The following is a 15236-nucleotide window of genomic DNA, read 5'->3' as shown; positions in this document are numbered from 1 at the left end:
TTTGTCTGAACAAGTGGTCAATTTATTTGCATATTTTGCAGTGTTTACATCTAACTGACCATTTGTTTTTTTATACTTTCATATTTTAAAATATTGTGATTATAAAATATGCTTACAGATGACCAGCTTTGCAGCTAATACCATGGCAGTAGAAGACTCCCATCCTTCCCTCCTGTCAAAGAGTCAGATGGATGATGCTACTGGTCCAAACAACACTCATCAACAAGTACATTCATGTTCATCACTTCAGATTTAATTCTACAGTCTCTCTTTGTTTTATTTGTGTGTGTGTGTGTGTGTGTGTGTGTGTGTGTATTTGAAGCAATTAAAAGGAGGAAGGAAGTTTACTGTTATGGTAATCTAGTGTGAATCACTACACCAAACAGTTTAATGTAATGCATCTAGAAGGTTAGTGGTAGTGGGATATTTGGGCAGATTTTAATCTTCAAATGTTTTTTTTTTCTTGGTTAATTATCACTCCATTCTGGATCCTCATGACGTCCCCACAGCACACCCTCAGTCAGTGTCTGAATAGAAACTATTAACTACTACAAGAAACTAGCAATAAGTGGCAAAAAGAAAATAACAAAAATTCATAGTGTACTGAAGTGGGATTGTGCTTAGACCTGCAGTCAACAATTATTTTCATTATCAATTATTCAGTGAATTATATTCTTAAATGATAAATCATTTGATCTTTAATATACCAGAGAACAGTGAAAAATGTGCATCACTTTTTCTTTGAGCCCAAAATGATATCATCAGATGTCTTTTTTTGTCAAACCACCTGTCCAAAACCCAAAAATATTCAATTTATTATAATGTAAACAGCATAACAAAAGCAAATTCTCACACTTACAAAACTTGAAAAAAGTCAATTTAGTTAAACATCAGCCTAATGTCATCATAGAGTGTCTCCTAGCTGGATTCAACCTATGGTCAGTGAGCAATTTCTAGAAACAGGGGACATAAACATAAATAGGCATGGGTCATTGAAAGTGTTTGAATTTATATATTATGTGCAAGAATAGAAATTGAAATTCTTTTGATTTTTTTTTTTACTTAATGTTAGTAAATAGGCTACGCTCTGGTGTCTGCATGTTTGTCTCTCGCCGTCTGTGTGTCCTTGTTTCACGCGCCACCTGCCTCAAGAAAGTGCGACGGTCACGTGCGTGTATGAGTGACTGAAGTCGAATGATGCACGGTGAACAGCAGCAAGCAAGCAGGAAAGCTAACGTAACAGTAATTAACCTTGATCCATGTCTCAAACCATGCTGTGTTGGGTCCTTGAATTTGAGGAAGTTGGGCCTGGAAAGTCCTTGAAAGGTCCTTGAATTTGATGTTTAAGAAGGTGTGGGAACCCTATCCAAAGGTGAATTCTTTACAAATTTCTAATGTCTGCTCTTTTTGTAGATGTACTGTCAGTGTACAAATTAAACTAAAAACGGCCCAGTGATCATTTCAGTCCAAGTGGCAGAATGCACAAATCAGTTTTTGAATGACAATGTAATTCTATTCATAGGTAGAGTGTAAATCATTTTAATTGTACCGTTCATGCTGGAATACTGATACAGAATTCAGAAGTTTGGATTGGATTTCCAGCACACACTCTTCCTTATCCTTTCAATTCCAAATTTGTTTTTCTGACCACTTTAAGGTAAAGCTACCCAGCAGAAGAAAATACCCTGGCAGCAGACAGAGGTGTAGGCGGTGGAAAGGCACATGAATCGATTCATCACATCTTGTATTATACCAGCAAAAAGTGACTGTGAGAGATGTTTAAAGGCTGAACCAGAAGCTCTTAAGAACCGGGACTGGCAGAACCTGAAATTCTACGTTTATACCCGCATTATGGCCTACAAAAGGAAATTGCAATGTAAATAGTGTGAAGATTACCAACTCTCTGGTATGGCAGTTTTTGTTTACATTCACATGTCTCAGCAACTCACACTGTATATGTCTGTTCAGTAGGTCTACTGAACATGTTGAATTTATTTCCCACATTTTAAAAAACATTTGAACATTTTTGCATTATATTGTTTTGTTTTGAAGTGCCAATAATAGCCACAAGGAAACATATGTCATAGGAGACATATGTGAAAGTTGTGTTTCTATTTACATATAGGAGATTGATTGTTTTTGAGTTCATTTGACTTTGTTTGTTGAGTTCATTTGCAAAGCTGAACTCATTAAAAGTTTAATTCTGCAATTTCAATGTGAGTTTAATGTCGTGAAGTTCAATTAGTAGTTAGTAGTAGTTTTAGTGTAGTGGGAATGAGTGTAAGATGATTTAGTAGTTGTTAGCTAATGCTGGATGGTTGACTGTGGTTGAAAATATTTAAAATAATAGTTGTGATTGTGTGAGAATTAAAGAAAGAATAGCTGCAACAGTGGAAAGTAAAAGGGTTTACAGGTTTGACTTTGTGGGTGTGATATGGGTTGGAAAATACCCAGACAATAATCCACTAATCTTTCAATCCTTTTTATGTGAATAGAGATAGCCTTTCACTGCTTCATCTATTTATATTCACTTTAGTCACACTGATATTCCTGTCAAACCTAGGAATATCAATGTCATGTATATCATAAATGAATATCATAAATTCTCCTATGTTGTGAAGATGACTATATGCACAGCACTTGGTGTTCTATGCAAGAGTGATCCATTTGCAGGCCTCATGCTACATTTCTACATTATCTATGATCAATTAAGCTAAACTTAATTTCAGAATTTGAACTGTTGTTGATGTACTACTACTACTACTGTATCTTTTAATTCTGCTTAGCTGTAGATTCAACCTTTTCACAATAATCTGAGGATTTACTTGATATAGATGCATGTCATTTGTCAGTAGTAATACACTTATTGTTGTTGCAGTGTCCCCACTACTCAAATGGGAATTTGTGTGAATTATGCGAATAAAATGTAAATGAGGTCCCCATCAGCCATGTTCACTTGATTTTTGATAGGTCCCCATTTTGTATGGTCAAATCATTACTTCATCAATTCAGATATTTGAAGTTGTGTATAAGCTAATAATGCTATGGGTAGTCTTCCTAATTTTTTAATACCTCTAGAATCTTTAGAAAGGCTGGGCCCCACAGGTGTTGATCAGAAAGTTGGTCCCCATCCAACATGGAAACCAGTATGTGCATGTGTGTGTGTGTGTGTATGTGTGTGTGTGTGTCACACAGTGTGAAAGTACTGGCATTGACCTGTTCCCACTGATTTTATATGAAGTTTAATATTTTCCCTATACTGTTCAACCCGAAAAGGCATGTGTGGAATTTCCAGGGTTATTTAAGAAGGACATGAAAGGCTCTCTTATTCGGATTATATTTTCCCACCTGTTTATGATTTAACAACATATTCTAGGATAAGTGACCACAGAGGTGGGCGTTTCTGTGTGTGTGTGTGTCTGCGTGTCTGTGTATGAATTTCCAGTGAGATTCACAGGGGTTTTTGTGAAGCTCTTTCCAGTCAAACAGAATGTCTATCAGAATGTCTTCCTCATCCTCATTACATGCTGAGTAAGGGAGCAGGACTACAGGAGGTGTTAAGGGGAATTCAAGAGTTCTCTTTTGCTCTTTTAATGTTTATTGGATTAGATGAATTTGATTAAATAAAAAAAAAATGGAAATAATATTTTTATGAGCTGCATTAAATGGGGAACAGCTTTCAACAGTTTAAATTCACATTAACAATAAATTTATTGATCAGGGCTGCATTAATGATATGTATAGTTATTATTGATGTATTACTGAGACATTTACTGTTTAACGATACTGTGATGATACATTTTCAGCAAGAAAGGGATTGTAGTCTAGTTTCCTCATTTAGCATTAATTAAACTATACAGTGTCTTCAGTCCAGATGGAGAGAATCCATACACTCTCTTTTTCCAATGAAATTCTTATTTTCAAGAACAGGAAACATTTGAAAGGTGCAGTGTCCTTGAGCCGAATCCTTGGATTAAATTTAATCTCAACACTGCTACTTGAATGTCACACTCTAAGGTAATAGCTAAGGATGATCTGCAACATATTTAAAGCTTGCAACCGTGATGATTTTGATGTGTAGAGTTATCTCACTTTGTGTGTGTGTGTGTGTGTGTGTGTGTGTTTGTCTGTCTATCTGTCCTTCAATGCAGGCCCGTGTACAAGAAAATGGAGTCTCGAAAATTTAGAACAAGTTCAAATATCTTAAAGCTGTAATTAAAAAGTTATAACTGTGAATTCTTGAGGTTTTTTTTGTTTTGTTTTGTTTTATAAAATTTGTTTCTGTTAAATTTTCTGACTTATCCCAACTTATCTGCAGTGTACCCCCTGTGTGCTTTTTAATTGAACTTGCTATGGTATTTTGACATCCATTTGTTCCAGAAAAAGCCTCATCATCACTTCAAACAGTAGCTAATTTTTCTCCTCTCCACAAAAGGCTCAGGAGTTAATATCTTTCCATCTGAGTCTCTTCAGTCTTAACTGATTCAATCCCTTTGTCTGTACATGATGAAAGCGGCTAAACTAGGCCTACCACAATATCATCTATCAGCTGAAATTCTGAGGTCAGTTAAAGCCTCCAAACATTCCTCCTTAATCTGAACACAACAGGGTTTTAGAAGGAAACAACACTTTCAGTCAGGCTTTGATGAGACAAGAGGCTGTTCATGGAACGGAGGGAGTGGTTGATATTTACTCTGCTCAGGATGAAGAAGCTGACAGGCTGAGATAATGTCAATCTTCATGGGTAGTGTGTGGTAATCTCAGAGTTACTCCTCTTGAGCTATAATACTGCAGTTTTACACTGATCACTCTTGGCTTTGTCTCTCTCTTTGAGAATGTTCAACAGTTGTAATGCAAATACACTTATACTGTTAGCAACCTGATTGAGTTGTAGTTCTGAGATATAGTCATGTATTCTGTGAGCGCTTACACTTTGGAATAATATGAAGCCATTCACATTGGCTGTTTAGTCAGTCTCATCTCAGCAGGGTGTTTTTCTCCCTCTTTATCATTATAAAAAGGGTTCTTACAGAGAAGTGTATGTTTCCAAAGAGAACATGTCATTTCTCAGCATGTTTTCGCAACAGGCTGAGTCATAGTGTTATTTTCCTGCCCCTGTTTGTGCATGTGTGTGTGTGTGTGTGTGTGTGTGTGCTGGGGGGGAGGGGGGATCTAATGAAATGCCTCATAATAAGTGTTTTTTTTACCTCTGCAGCTCTTCAGCTCTGCCTGTTTTCTGTGTTTCTCTAAGAGAGTCCTGTCTGAGGAGAACAAGAAACCAGAAAGGTTAACTCTATTACTCTCATCAAGCATAGCGCACAGAGCAATGATGGACTTGAGTGTGTGAATGTGTGCGCGCGCGTGTGTGTGTGTGTGTGTGCATGTACGTGTGTGTGTGTGTATGTGTATGTGTGTGTGTGTCGGTGAGTGTGTGTGTGATGTAAATCTAAACAGAACTGGATCTCTGAAGTAATTATTAGGGTTTGCTTTCTTCTCTGAGGTGAGCTAATCCAAGGGGCCCATGCTTTTAAACTGTTACACACACTCACAAAGAGATTATGCTCATTATGGTTCACACCTTCAATTCCTCAGAGAGAGAGAGGGGGGGGGGCAGTTACCCACACACACACACACACACACACAGACAGGCACACATTTTTATGCAAGTACACACATTTGTATGTAGTTTTGACAAAAAAAAAAGAAAGAATTTGGAGTTGCCATACAATATCTATACTGTGCTTAAGTATTACATTGAACTAAATCTGAATGCACTGTGTGTGTGTGTGTGTGTGTGTGTGTGTGTGTGTGTGTGTTCTGAGTGTCTTTAAAAGAATGCTTATTATCTCTCTTTTATTACTCTCCTATTACTGCCAATTAATTACTTCTCACAGCACTGCTAAAGGAAATACCAATTCCAACTGCCAGCTACTGCAGAGCAGCAGGCAGATGGAACTACTACACAGAGACAACTTCAAAACTCCAAAACCGTATACATTCAACTGACACCGACTGTCCGAAAGACTCTCAAAGACATGCCACAGGAGGAATTAAAAATGGTGTAAAATCAGAAAGGATGACCTAGGAAAGGTTGATCTGTTGCTTATTTCTTCAACATTGTGGTCATACAGCAATTGTTCATATGCACATATTTTGATAGCTCGAATGATTTTTTATCACAGAATTTGAAAATTCTGTGAATTGTGTTCTAGCCATATATGGCTTGAAAAGAATATATGAGGCCAATGTCGGTTGAAATCCTGTCCTATATATTAGTGTTGCTTCCATCTACCAGCATGCTCTCTCTCTCTCTCTCTCTCTCTCCCTCTCTCTTTTGTTTTCACTTGCTTTCTGATTATGTCACTATTGACTCAATATTGATGTGCATGAAATGTTTAGTATGAAATGTTTTCTGAAAAAGGTATATACTGCATGTCTGGAGATGATCCAGAATTTGATGTTTGGTATAATACAATGAAACTGATTTAGTACTGCCAGTACCTCTCTCTCACACTCTGTCTCTCTGTCTCTCTGTCTCTCTCTCTCTCTCTCTCTCTCTCTCTCTCTCTCTCTCTGTCTGTCTGTCATCCATTCAGAAGAGACAGTTCCCAAAGACATTGTCTCCTTCCTTTTTTCCTCTCCACCCTTCTTTTCTCCTGAATTTCTTCTTTTCTTTCTCTCTCTCTGTCCCTCCCCCCCTGCTGGGCTGTTTTGAGTGTCAGTTAATTACACAGCGTTTTACTCTGTCGTTTACCAGTCAAAGAGTCATCTCTCTATCCTCCTCCCTCTTTTATCCCCCCCTCTCTTCCCTCCCTCTGTCAGTGTCCACAGCTCACAATACTCTGAATTTGGATGAGTCTCTCCCTGGCGTTCCTAATTGCCTTTAGAGATGGTTGATAGCAGGGGCACTTTGAAGTGAAAATCTCTCCTAATGAGAGGGCTCAGGACAAGGCAGAGCTGGTGGGATGGGGGGGGGGGGGGGGCGGTGTGGTCGAGTATCGTAGACTGAGTACAGGGAGGGGCTGGGGTAGGAGGAGAGGAGAAGAGAGGTGTGGGAGCTCTTGGAGATGGTGGTGTGAGACAGGGGTCCGAGACAAGCTCCCAGCGGGAAACTCCTCCATCCATCTTCCAACTCAAGCCTGAGGCGCCTGCCGCTGAGCGTCGTAAACTGTGCATTCTCTCTCTCTCTCTCTCTCTCTCTCTCTCTCTCTCTCTTTCTCTCTCCCTAAAAGTATTCACATAGCTTACATTCTTTACATTGGTGTTAATCTATACAGTAGAGAGAGGAACTGAAGGAGAACTCATTTATATGCAAAGAGAATTTCTTTCTTATTTTTATGGACTTCTGTCTTCTCCGTGTCCATTCTTTATCCATTTATCTCTGCCATTGGTCACACATCAGTAAAGTGGATAAGTGTGTCCGTTCAGCTTCTGGGGCATGTGTAGACTCTAAACATTTAAACATAAGAAAGAAACAATGTAGCAGTAGAAGAGTTATTGTTGTTAAGCTCAGTAAGGTTTTATTCAAATCTGAACCAAATCAAGACTTCACTACATGTTCCCTATGCAGGATCTAAAATCCTAACCACAGACTCCCACCAAATAAATCATTATTTTTCACAAAACAGTTTGAATAAAACTGTAATTAGAATTGATGAGCAATTCCAGCTTTCACCGTGAAACGTAGTTCTAACTTAATTTGCACTGACAAACTGATCAACTTAACAACCACCCAGTAATCATAATCAGAAAAATACTTTCCAGCTTGTAGGGTAGAATTAAGCCAGCTCTTATGTACGCTTTTTGCTGTGTTAATATAACAAGGACGCAAAGAAACTGAATTATTTCATACAAAATGCTATAATTAATTGTGACGTGAAAATCATTATGCGAAAATAATCAGAATCAAGCACTGAGTAGTGCCGTGGAAGAACTGAATACAATTTAAACTGTTAATCTCACATTTACATTTAGATTTATGCATTCGGAAGATGCTTTTAGCCATAGTGACTTTCAAGACAGGCAGAATACAAACCAAGCATGTAACCATTAAGGAGCTGTCTGTGGCATAAGTTCTGCTGCTTAGTTCAGTATTAGACCATGTACAAATGCAAGAAAAATCGAAGGAAGTTGAGTCTTCATTCAGCCATTGATCTTGAGGCGTGTATATGAACTCTGTCAGTCCCGTATGTGTGCATATGCTCTTGGATGAATAAAGCAACAGGCTTGTTTGATGCTACATTCCTCTTTAACAGTCGACTAATTGTCAGTAGCCTTTATCAAAGGCAAAACTAGCCCTCAAGAAATCAGGTGACATATTTTTTCTTTCCTGGATCACATCATGAGCAAAATAAGGTCTGGCAGCCAACCTCAAGGCAGGAGACATATAAAACAGTGACCTTTATTTGAGTTGGTTTTATCTGTATCTTTCTTTTTGTTTTGATTCGCACTTACACCTAGACAGTGATTTAAACAGAGACATATTGATCGAGGTGCAGGGCAGTGTATGCGATGTAATCACATCACTTTAGATGAGAGTGGGGTCTGCTTTGTGCTCTGACATAAGTTTGACAGCTGCACATTAGAGGACAATGCTGATACTCAGTGCAGTAAAAGAATAATCTCCTTAATCATCTCTCTTTCATCTCTATCAGTCTGGGCGTTTGCCTAGAATTAATGACCTGGCAAAGTTAAGGAGTAGATTGAGACCAGTTTCAGTTCTGACAGGCCAGTTAACTGTCTTAACTGGTTTTATCAGCATCCAATCAGTTACTGTGATCTTCACTGGAGGCTTTTATCTCTGACTCAAACCTGTAGTGTTTCAACGCAGTCAGGCTCCCGAAAGGCACTCACCTCCCAGGACAATGAAACGAAGGCTGTGAAATTTCAGTGACAAAGGGAGGGCATTCAGAAGGTATTTATAACCCCAAAGACTGTACTCCATTAAACCCTAACATTAGCACAGTTTGGAAGGCACTTGATGCTAACAGAGAGGAGACTCATAAAGTAAGCATGAGAAAAACTCAGTTTCTCTCTCTCTTTTGCTCTCTCTCTCTCTCTTGCTCTGTCTGTGTGTGTGTGTACGTGTGTGTGTGTTTTGACAGAAAAGAAGAAGCAAGAGAGGGAGAACTCACATGGAATTCATCTAATCTATGTCTCTCTATATAAAAGACAAAAAAGCACTCATCAGCAGTACACATAAACAAGCACTTCATTTCCAAATGAAAGAGACTGCCATGGAGCTAATTTCCCTTTAAGTGTCTTCATTATAGGGGATTAATTGTGGTTGGTTTGTCTAAAGCCACCAAACTGTACTGTTTATTGAAAAAATGGTAGTGCCCGAGTTTGTTAGTTCTCTTTATGCGAGCAATCTTCAGAGAAAAGATTCACTGCAACCACATCAAATATATAAAAAAGTATTGGTCACAAACCCACATGTCCAGTGACAAGTTGGTATTATAAAAAGATTAAAGAAAGACATTTCCATAGATGCTCTGTCTTAAAGTAATGACATGCTTTAACTCCACATCTTTAGATCAGTTTCTCAGAACTCTTTTATCTCCTTCTTACTGTCTTCTTGCTCTGTTTTGGGAATGTCAGTCCCTGCTGGCCAGTCATCCTGTCCTTTGTCTGGTCTGGTATGTGTGTGTGTGTGTGTGTACCCGTGGGATTGTGCAGACCAAATGTGCCCATGAGGATATAAATATCTTATAAAGTGGGGACCTAGAGAGGATCTGTGGAATTTTTTTTAACCTACCATTGTCACTGTTCAACCAAAAAGTACCAAAATGTTTCTTTGTTTTTGGTTCTGGTTAGGGCTCTTATACTTACAGTAAAATGCAAGTCAGTGGAAAGTCCCTACTAGGATATAAAGAAAGTGTGTGTGTGTGTGTGTGTGTCCTTTCAGCATGGCTCTCAGAGCTCATCAGCTAATGAGGACAAGCTGCAGTCAAGTTAAGCTCTGCCACTCCACAAAACATCCTTCAGGATCCTACCCTTTAGACAGGGAGATTCGAGAAAACTAGAGAAAATACAAGAAAATACTATTCAACATCACCCCATTCATCTCCAATACACTAACCTCAATGCTTCTCTCTGTGTTTCACCCTAATTTTTAGATTCATTTATCCAATAAATGCCTCAGCTAAGCGTTTTGGTTTTTGGGGAATGCGATTTGGGCTGGAGAGGAAACTGTGTTTTTTCCATGGCAGTTGGATCAATATGGAATGGAGTTTCTGCTGACTTGAGAGGCCTAAACAAGTGAGAAGAGAGAGAGAGAAAGAGAGAAAGAAAGAGGGAGAGAGAGAGAGACGGGGAAAGATTTGGTATGACAGCTGGGAGGCGTGTTGCTCGACCTGTCTGTCACGCTTAAGAACACGCTTCAGAACACACTCCATGCTGGATTTCCGGCCACAGAGCCATGTCTCGCCCTTACTGATTATTTTCTGGTTGATGGTTTGGCTCATTTTGTGTCATTTCACTCAAACCGTAACCTATCATTAGCTGGTCTGGAGTCAGACGCCCATTTGGTGGAAGAAAGCAACTACTATGTGTGGAGATTCAGTCTGAAATCTCAGGTGTCACTTAATCACCGGCATATTCAGTCCTTACCCTTCATACATCTTAGACCATTACTAACCTTGTCTGAAAATCCAACGCTGAGTTGTGGTTTTGTTTTTTATTCGTGGTTGTATGAATAGTGTTCGGGTTGTGAATTAGGGCACTGCTATTGTGGGAAAATGCAGAGTCAATCTGCTCTCCAAATTTAAATCTTAACTAATGATACTGATTTTCTCATGACGCACAGGCAGGTTAATGAGGAGGCAGTCAGTCAGCTTTTTAGGCAAACACCAGAAACATGTGAAGACTATGGCCAAACTTAAAAGTAAGGTACACCAATTTGTCATTTTTTTCACCACAATGGCTTTAAGCAACTCTGTAAATGGAAGGTTTGATCCATTCCATTGACCTTTATTAAACTGATGCAGAGAATAAAACAAACATGAGAAGGGTCATTAATGCTCTCGTATTGAGAAACATATTTTCATGAAAATATAAATGGCGCATTTTGTAATGTGTCTATGAGGTAGGTATTTCCAATAGGTGAGGTTGCTGTTTCCAGATAAATTAAGTTGTTTTGCTCCAAGAGAAATGAACACTGTGGGACTGTCATTGTTCTTTCTATTTTGTTTAACCACAAATTTTCTAGAAGTTTCTATGAGGGACATGGTGAGAGAGAGAGACGAAAAAAGAGATGAAATGAGGAAATGAGTTTGAATAAAACACACATAATAGAAAAAGGAACAGTTGAAAAGATGTACATGAGCTAGTGGTTTCCCATGATTCCATTCTCAATTCTCTTGATGCCCCCACCAATGCACACACACGTTTGCGCGCGCACGCACGCACACACATACACACACACACACACACACACACACACACACACACACACAATTTTCCTCTATGGCCCCAAAATGCTTGGATGTATGAAAGAAAAAGGCCTCATGGTAAAATTGAATAAACCATCTTCCAAGGTTGAATGATTGTAATTACGTGTAATTGGGTGGTTAGTGGCGAGGTCATTTCCTCCTGTAGATGCAGCGTGTACATGTAAAATCCCTCCTGGCTTTGTTCTCCGGCTGAGCTGGGATACTGTCTTTGTTAACTGCTGTGACAAAGGGGTTTCAGACTCCATTTGGCAGGGGCAAAGCAGTCTGATTTGTCCCAAGATGAGTTTCCCTTGAACTAGCAACACATGGATTCACTCTGGCTTCTCTCTGTCCTTCCAAATCTTTCCTGAAACCAATTGTTTCATGATTTAGCCTCTAACCAAGTCTAAGCACAACTGAAACAGTTAAAGTATGTGTTGGTCTTGTGTGCGTATTAAAAAAAAAAGAAAAAAGGTCAAATACTGTTATTATGTAGTTATTACATAGTCATAATTGTGTAATTGTATAATGTAATTTAATTTATGTAAATGTAACTCACTCAAATATTTGTCTGTCATGTGTTCAAAGTTATGCGGAGTTTTCCATTTTCTGACATCACATGCCCCATTGCCTTTGGGACAAATTCATGCAAATTTATTAAACTGCTCAGTTGTTGCACATGGCCATATTTTCCCTCTACTCAGGGACTGAGCAAGAAAGACCGAGAGAGAGAGCGAGAAAGACCGAGAGAGAGAGAGAGGGAGAGAGAGAGAGAGAGAGAGAGAGAGAGAGAGAGAGAGTTTGTACTTGGACGAGTAGATCAAAGATTTGATTCACAGCCAGTTCCATAATCCCAAATGTACATGTTTATTCTCCCTCTCTTCAGAAGCTCTGAACTTCCCTTATACATGGCTGCCAGGGGCAACAACTTGTCAATCAAATGAGCTCATACAGGGAAAACCTGCCCTGGGCTCTGTGTTTTCCTCTGACAAATATAAGTGCACTTAATTGAGGTAATCATTTCATACTTTAACAAGTTTCTTTTTATGTATTTTCCAAATTTTATCAAAGGAAAAAATGTCCTCCTCTATGTTTTCTCCAATGAGGTAATGGAGGTATTTCAAACTACATAGTTTCAAGCATATATATCATTGTATTAAACTGCATGATGTAAAGTCTGTCATTTTAAAGGCTGAGCAAAGTGAAGTGTTTTGTTTATTTGTTTGTTTGTTTGTTTGTTTGTTTGTTTTGCTGTAAGTTCACTAATCAAGTTAGCCCAAATTTATATGCAAAGAATGCAGTGACTTGGTATTTATTGGCTACATAACTGAAACATTATGTCAATGTATATCAGTTCATGTGACAGATGAAGGATGACTACACAGGCTGTCAATTCACTGGACTAATATGGATTTTGACAACATGGATCAGAAAGCAGTAAAATTATATTCAAACACTGTTTTTTATCTTCACCGATAAAGCTTCTTAATTCCAACATAATCTGAGGTCCAAACTCTCTTTTGCGCTTTTGAGACTGTCATTAAAGGCATGGTCTGTTGCAGAGAGAAGAGGAGGCATTGTAAAAGTCAGATGGGTGCTTTGAGATGATTGCCTGATGAAAGCTGTAATTTTGAAGCTGCCTCTGCAGACTTCAAAGCCTTAAATGTCATATTATACTGGAATGCAAAAAGGAAATCATGCAAAAAATAAAATGCCATTCTTTTCACTTCAATTACACTGCAGATCTCCTTTCATTTGAAGAGTCAATTTTTTTTGTTATGTCTCCACTCCATGTTAATATTTCCTTTTTTCTTTTTTTTTTTTTAAACGAAGAGTTACAAATTGGTTTTACTCAGCCTTGAAGTCCCAAGGACAAACATAGTTCCAAAACTGACCAAAAATGATCTTACACTAAACCCATGGAAACCACAATTCATGCTAGCAATTAATTGTGGTCTTTTAAGTCAAAAGACATAGTTGACATGCATCTGTAGTTAAATGAATTTGAATTAAAAGTTTAAAACTTTCAAAGAAACGTTTTAATTTTTCTGTTTTATTCTCACCAATGGATATGGTTTTTAAATAAAAATTCTACAAAAGTCTGTAAATAAATGAATAAAATGATATTTATGGCCTAGTAAAATTTGACTGTCCTCTTGCTAAGTATTATTTCTGTTTGTTTGTTCCAAAGGCACTAAACAGAAACTACCTCAACGGCAAAGTAAAAAAAAAAAAAAAATGGAGAAATCAGAAACAGAAACATAAGTTAATCCATAAACAGTGCAGGCTTTCTGCCTGTAGCTTAGTGACAAGACTCCCAGACTCTCCCTTAATCTAACATCAAAACTTAATATCATAAAACACACAACCATGGAAAATCTAACTGGAGATTATGCCGTTTCAGAGTCTCAATTAACCTATAGCAATGAAAAACAGACTCTCTGTATTATGACCAGAGCGTACGTTGTGCTTGGCCCTGTCGTTTTTCCATGCTGAATTTGAGCATGTTTTTTGCTGTTTATATATTCTTGTTGTGTTCCGTTTGTATTGTGTCTGACATTAATTTCTGAATATGAATGCCAAAAACATGTCAGGATAGTAAAAAAACACAGAAGCAATAAGAAAATATCAGTCAACATATACATGACAGATGCAAACTCATTTATTCCCTGAATGTGTCATCAGTGCAGACACTAACATGTGCACACAGACAAGAACATAAATACACATACATACCCACAAACACACAGACATGTGTGGTAGCAAGCTTTTGAATCTTTTCACTTAGGATACTTTTAGTCATTACGACTATTACCACCAGCCAACTATCTCACTGCTGATAGTAAATAAAGGAGGAAAGTACACACTCAGTTTCTAGCATTTTCAACACAGTAGTAAACATCTGCATTTAATGAATTCTTCAAAATGAAAGATCAGAATAGGCTTATGATTTAAAGAGTAACAAACATATACATAATCCATGCTGAACTGATATCCTTGTGCAGTAATTATTTCAAAAATAACTGTAGTAAAGATAAGCTGTGGTGAGGTCCCATTGTAATCCAGTTCTGTAGGCTACTGAGCTGCAGGCTGGAAGGAGAGGACAGAGGCAGTATCCACAGATAGGATCAGTTATTCTAAGAGAGAGAGACAGGACAAAAGAGAGCTCTGTAGATAGAAAAGTCTAGACAGAAAGTGCTGTTTTTGGCCAAACAGAAGAAACATGGTGAAAGTAAAGATTAAAGATCTCTTTTCACACATTCAAGAGCCGATGCCCACAGGAGACAGGACAACGTGCTTAACCTGTCGGAAAACGAAGAGCCAGCCAGAGGCATGCTGTCAAGCCTCTTATCAAAGAGAGAGAGATGGAACTTTCTTCTCTGGCTTTCTTCTCATTCATTTGACCATTTTCTTATCAGCAAGCTAATTGGAGGTGTTTGAACAAACAGGAACCCGGAAACATTAGAAACTATGATTTTACACAGTTTGAAGTGTTAGGAAGTTCTCAGTGAAACGCATCTCTCTCACTTTCTTTCTCTCCCTCCCCATTACTATCAAACTGACTTTCCATCATGGCATTCCCAATACCAGTCAAACCCGCCGTACCCCGAACCCATGAAAGGAGCTTCTCTTCTGCCAGGCGCGGAACCGTCTGAGGTGGTTGGGAGCTGAAGCAGTGGAAGAGGAGAGGAGCGAGTCACACTATTCACCGGCGACAGAATTTGGCACAACACCGCCAAAGGAAATGAGGAAACCACGGAGCGAATAACGAGTCTTTATTCCGCGTAGCCCCACCCTGGCTGT

The sequence above is a fragment of the Chanos chanos genome, chromosome 2 (genome assembly GCF_902362185.1).
Source record: "Chanos chanos chromosome 2, fChaCha1.1, whole genome shotgun sequence".
NCBI lineage: Eukaryota > Metazoa > Chordata > Actinopteri > Gonorynchiformes > Chanidae > Chanos > Chanos chanos.
This window is presented reverse-complemented; position numbering follows the sequence as displayed.